Here is a 6,567-nt window from a genome sequence, read left to right on the forward strand (position 1 = left end):
TACAACAATAGCATTCAAGAATTTTCGCATAATCATTATTTTCCTTACCAGCTTACCCATATTTCAATAGAGTAATAAAAATAACTACCTCTATACGTTTACAATACAAAAGGACCAGAAAAATTGAAATTCATTTATTTAATCTTTGAATCGAATATCAGAAATCCGATTCTGCAGCGTTTGAGATATACATTGACGGCAGAGCGTCCGTGCCCCACCTGACGCGGATATGTAGCAACGTGCGTTTCGAATTCTTTACTCTCAATCACGTACACAGAAAACCGAACGTATGTCGTTACTTACAATCAAGAGGGTGAACCAGGGTGGGCTAGCCCATCCTCATATGAACGGTATAGCGCCGAGATCTGCCGCACTTTTTTTCAACTGCAATTGCTCAGTTGCGGAAACTGCGGGATGTAATGAAGAAAATCGGTTGGCTTAAGTGATGTTTATAACGATAATTGTTTGTGTAGCACATATAAAAAAATTAAAAAAAGAAAAAAAAAACAATATTTTACTTTGCATCGTAAACAATAAAACAGGGTGGGCATTGTCCACCCTGCCCACCCCGAGGAGCTGCCACTGCATAGACCGTTGAAATAAAAAGCATAGGTTAGCAGCAGTAGGTCAGAGTAGTGTAGGGCACGTTTCAAGTGATGCGCGGATAAATGATCGGTAGTAACGCTAGGTTCTTGGGGATGGGGTGAAATTAGAGAATAATAGCTGAAAAATGTGTATGGTGTAATTCTGGGATCTACAAATTGTTTCATTATGCTAATCAATGCATAACACTACTTGATTTTAGTACCCCTAATGATAGAAGTGTTGCCTGAATGCCGGTCATTGCCGGGTCAGTTTGGGTCCTCCCATAATATAAATGAGATGTATTGTCAAATAGAAAATATATGTCCAAATGCGTCAATATCTAAATGATTGAGCTTATGTAAGCATGCAAAGAATGTCGTTACAATTGCAATAGAGATGAATGAAAAAGATCAAGATTGGGTGATATAACATTATAGTATATTAAAGAACGAGTTTCATAAGGCAAATATTGAGGCACGAATCCAAGTTTATAGAACGAGCGGCGAAGCCGCGAGTTATATAAAGGATGAGTGCCTCAATGGCCTTATGAACGAGTTATTTATACTATTTTTTCTACCGCACACGTTTTTTCCTAAAATTTAATTAAAATTTGCATTTTTTTTAATCTGGGGACTTTTGTCGTGGTTGGTGATGGGTTGGTCTGACACTAACCACGAAATATTTGAGGTTCGAATTTTCACAACAACAACTGTAATTCGAATCAATTCGAGTTTTTGTAATTTAAAATTCGTTAAAATGTCTTGTGAAGAAGTTACGCGTCCGGAAATATGGGAAATTTTAAGTTTACATTTACCACTGACATTCACCTGACATTTCTCGTCATGGCTACCAATCTTACCGATCTAAATTACACCAGATCTATTAAAGAACGCCTTTCGGCTATTAACGAACTGCTGTGACGTCATTTGCGTGCGTTAATATTATTATTATTATTATTATAGAAGTAGAAGTAAGGCGGCAAAATGCCGATGCACTTCATTCCAAAGTCAGAGTGTGCATTAATACAAGATAATATAAATAAATATGAATACAATAATGATGAAAATTTAAAAAGAGCTAGAAAGAATTAGAAAAGTGGGCGTCAAGTCGGTTCTTGAAGGCATTGAGTGACGAGGCTGCGATAACATCATCCGGCAGAGTGTTCCACAAATTTGGTATTCTGTTTGTGAGGAAGTGTTGCCTACACAATTTGTAAAACCGTTCACGTACTAGCTTCAGATTGTGTCCTCGTAGGTGTAGATTAGTGCTGAGTACAAACAATGATAAATGACACGTATAGTGACCATGCAATATTTTGTATGTCTCAATTAAATCGCCACGAATTCGTCGAGCAGTCAAAGAAGATAAGTGAAGGGCAGTAAGTCGTTCATAGGGGAGATGTTTTAAAGCAGGCGACAGTTTAGTGAAACGTCGTTGTGCCTGTTCTAGGACATGGATATCACCAGCAAAGTAAGGATTCCACACTGGGGCGGCATAATCAAAAATTGGTCTGACATACGATTTATAGATGCGTTCTAGCAAAGCAGGATAAATATTTTTAAAACTGATAGCAACTAAGTACCGCAGCGAGTTAACCTTTTTAACCACAGCACCAATGTGGGATGCCCATTTGAGGTCACTTGATATAATAACACCTAGATCTCTTTGTTGTTTTACAGATTGCAATTCAATTCCGTTAAGATAATATGATATATGTGGATTGTTTGACCCAATATGTAATACAGTGCATTTAGCTTCATTTGTGGATAGTAACCACTTGTCACACCAATCTTCCACAAGTTTGAGATCATTAGAAAGAGCATCAGGATTCTCGAGAGGATTTGAAAATATCTTTGTATCGTCAGCAAACAACGCGGATGAACAGTTAAACAAGGAGGCAAGGTCACTAACATAGATGTTGAATAAGATGGGTCCAAGCACGGACCCTTGTGGAACACCGCTAAGAACCGGTGTAGCTTGTGAATTTTCAGTGAGAATCTTAACTGTAAAGGTACGATTTTGAAGAAATTCCGCTATCCACCTCAGTAAGTCACCGCGAACACCATAATGTTCCAGTTTTAGTAGTAATCTGCGAATAGGAACACGGTCGAATGCTTTTTTAAAGTCAAGATAAACAATGTCTATTGGCTGATTATTGTCTACAGCCTTGGTCCACTTGTTAAGGCACTCTAGAAGGTTAGATATTGTAGATCTACCGGGAAGGAAACCATGCTGGTTGGGCTTGAGGATATTATTGTTCACACAAAACTCAGTTAGTTGTTGGCTAATTATTTTTTCCATAGATCTACAAAGCAACGATGTTAAACTAATAGGTCGAAAGTTTGCTGGATTAAGCTTATCACCTTTTTTGTAGACTGTTAATAGCTCTATTAGAAAACCAAAAAACGTGGGCGGTAGAAAAAAATAATTAACTACAGTATCAATAACTGAACATTGAATATCGTAATTCGTTTTATGTAAATCTGGGAAAAAACTTAATTACAACGAGCGTTAAAAATATAAATTCTAAAATAAAACTTAGTTAATAATTCAGAACCGTCAGTATTATTATTATGGAGTAATTAAAATCAAAACTATTTCACTTTTAAGCTGTCTTACCAAAAACATGCAAAACGTCATAATAAGTAACCGTTCCCTGTAAGTATATCCTTGTTGAGACCAGTTTAAAAATCAAATAATTGACAAGTCTGTTCTGAATATTTGCGACTCTTGACATATGTGAATTTCGAAAACGGATACCAAAGTACAATGGGATACTCTACAATTGACCCTTTTCCTGTAAGCAAAGTGAGTAGACATTATATAAATTCCAATGATACAGAGTGAGACAACATCGCGCAGGCGAAGTCAGATTTTTGGAGCGCCAAGTTTAAATTAACCAATGAGCGACAGATTACGCATGTGTAGCCGGTTGCATTCTGTCAAAGCGGTTTGTTGTCACAGGCACAGTATAGATATCAATCAGTAGAGACAACTCGCTATTTTTACTGACCCGTTTTCATGGGTGGTCGTTTGTCTTGTGACCGTATGAGGGCGCGCAACGCAAGGTACTTCTCTTTCTTACACATTGGGACATTGCACTGCGGTACTTTGGTTGTCTAGTGCCTTTAATGTGAAATATTTGAAATTTGGCAGTTTAGTTGCATTGGTTTTGATGATTTAAGGCTGATCTTCCGGTGTAATTATTGCCGTTAAGTGTAATTTTCACAGAGACATTTTAAAAAGCGTTGTTCACGTTTTCATAGGACCATTGTTTATGTACTGTTTAATTTTTTTTGTAAAAAAATTAAATGTACATATATTAGCGTTTTCTAATAACGTTGAAATTTACAACCACTTACAGCCATCATGAAAAAGAAATTAATGAAACGTAAAATCGTAATCAGAGAAGCGGGACACATCTAAATTTCAACACGGCATCTCTGTTATAGGGCGCTTAATTAATTATTTATTATAATAGACTGTGTGGTTTCTAAGATCAACTAGTTACAAAATGTTATTGTTATTACACTATTTTTAAGTCTTTTCCAAAACTTGATTTGCACAAAGTGTAGTAAATTGTGTACACGAATCAATTTTAAAGTGAAGCGTTTGTGATCCTTTTTAAATTGGGTGGCGACATCTAGAAATATTTTGGCCAACGACCACCGATGACGGCTCGGGTCAGAAAGATCAAAGGCGCCGACACGAGTTGTCTCTACTGATTGATCTCTATACTGTGTCACAGGCCTTTGCTCTGCTGCCGGAGTGCCGGATACAATTTCCAACGTGGTTTTGAAGATGCGTGCGCACGGAAAGTCACTATGGAAGTTTTACGATCTTACAGGAAAAGGGTCAATAGCTCTTACCAAAGGTGTATATGTTACAGTGAAAGCTGGAAATCAGGGATTGTTAGCATTTAAGCTTCATTCACAATGTCCAAATTATAATTCGCAATTAACATGGCAATTACACCCAAAAGATTTTGGAAAACGAACATTCACAAAGCTTAAAATTAACGTCGCAATTAGTTGTAAATCCAACGCGCCCTCTATACGACAACAACATAAACAGTTACAGGACGGTTACAGTTCTCGTTTCAGCCTTGAAGATTGGAGTTCGCGCCTACAGTTTGCACCGCGGCATAACCTTACTTTCAATCGCTTTTTACAAGTGTGTTGATACGTTTGTTGTGCAGGTTTGTGAATAGTTGTGTGTGCGTTTTTAGACAGAATTTCTTTTCAATTGATTATGGCTGGAACTTCCCAAGATGAAAAATTTATTAATTTATTAATGGAACGGCCGTATTTATATGATAAAGCGGATGCCGATTTTAAATTAAATACTAAAAAAGCACAGGGCTGGGAAGAAATTGGCTCTGCCTTTAAAATTTCTGGTAAGCTATAATGTACATTATGTATCGCTAGTAATTAATAAACATTTCTCAACAGGAGAGGGGGCCGAAAAGTATTTCAAGTCCTTACGTGAAAAATACGTCAGAATAAAAAAGGACCAAGAGAAATATGAAAGAAGTGGAGCTGGTGCCCACTTTCAAAGCAAGTGGCACCTGTTCGACATGCTCAAATTTTTGGATGAGGTTATAAAACCGAGAAAGTTGATTTGATGTGCGCATTGAATGCAGTTTTCTAATGCAGCATTTTTTAGGACGATCAGCAATTTGTCCATTGGTTCACAAAATTCTGAATTGGAGCAGTGCAGCCCGCTAATAGTATTAACAGAAACAAGTGCACCAAGCACGTCGTTCTTGTCTCCAGCATCAACCTACAGTGCTGAGAGTTTTGAAGAAGTGCTCATGCTGGATGTTGAAGAACAAAGATTTTTACAGAAAAGTGGAGCTTCTATAAATGGTGCCTCAATTCAAGATACCGGCCAAGAACAAACACCCACACTATTTGGAAAAAAACGTTCCGTTCCATCAATAAGGTAACAGAATTTTGTTTTTCTATTTCTGTAATCTATTAAATAAATACATATTTACAGTTCAAATATTTCACACAAAAAACAAAAATTAGAAGAAAAATTTGTAGTACTTTGGATCTTGTAACTAAAAATTTCGGCAACGAAAATTTGTCAGACCAATATATACATTCTTTTTGTGCTCATATAGAGCAGGAAATGTTCAAAATGCCCAGCGACACAATGGAGGAATTCAAAGATGGAGTAATGGAGTTACTTCTAAAGACAAGGAGACAATTACGTGAGAGTAAAAACAGCTGACTGAAGTTCATTTTTTGTTTTTAGTTTAGTTTTGGTAATGATAGGTATGCATTGAAATAAATAAAAAATAGTATATTATGCATTATTATTTAATGAATGTTTAGAATTACATTTTCTGAATAGCTTCATTCTGCCATGGTACTGAGCCAATATGAGAATTAAAATAATCTTTAATAAATTCTCGATATTCAGATGCACTTTGTTTAGCGTTTCTTGCGCCGAGTCTTCTCTGGTCTGATGCTCTACGCAGGGAACAATGTTGTGACACTTCGTTGCGCCATTGTCCAGGTATAACTTGCCCATCTATTTCCTTATCAACAAAATTTAAGGGCACATAGCGGTGCTGACTGGCAGGCAGGTTATCCTCATTTTGTTTGATAAAATTATGGAGACAGATAGCAGCTTGCACTAATTTGTCAACATTTTCTGGATCCTTAAAAACCACTGTATGAAAGATTCGAAACCTAGCAGCTAAAATTCCGAACGCATTTTCTATACATCTTCGACCACGTGAAATTCGGTAGTTATAAATTCTCTCTTCGACTGGTCGATTCTTACCTCCATATGGACGCATCAGATTTTCTTGCAAAGGGAAGGCTTCATCACCAATGAAATAATGTGGAGTTTTTTTTGAGGTGCCCGGAAATGCTGCATCATCAGGAATATTCAGCAGATTATTGTTTAATTTGTCTCCAAACGATGACAACCTTAAGATACCTCCATCACTTTGGGATCCATATGCCC

At 36.9% G+C, this 6,567-nt stretch overlaps 1 long non-coding RNA gene across 1 annotated transcript; it reads left to right on the forward strand.

Moving 5' to 3' along the window:
• The first annotated feature begins 4,936 nt into the window (after positions 1-4,936).
• On the forward strand, positions 4,937-5,316 carry LOC135143795 (uncharacterized). The gene is made up of 3 exons (XR_010282900.1): positions 4,937-4,981; positions 5,037-5,199; positions 5,251-5,316. It is a non-coding gene; the product is annotated as an uncharacterized LOC135143795 (long non-coding RNA).
• Positions 5,317-6,567: the final 1,251 nt, after the last annotated feature.

This window comes from Zophobas morio, unplaced genomic scaffold (assembly GCF_036711695.1).
Source record: "Zophobas morio isolate AGI-343-1 ecotype UQ-CSIRO unplaced genomic scaffold, CSIRO_AGI_Zmor_V1 ptg000076l, whole genome shotgun sequence".
NCBI classification, from domain to species: Eukaryota; Metazoa; Arthropoda; class Insecta; order Coleoptera; family Tenebrionidae; genus Zophobas; species Zophobas morio.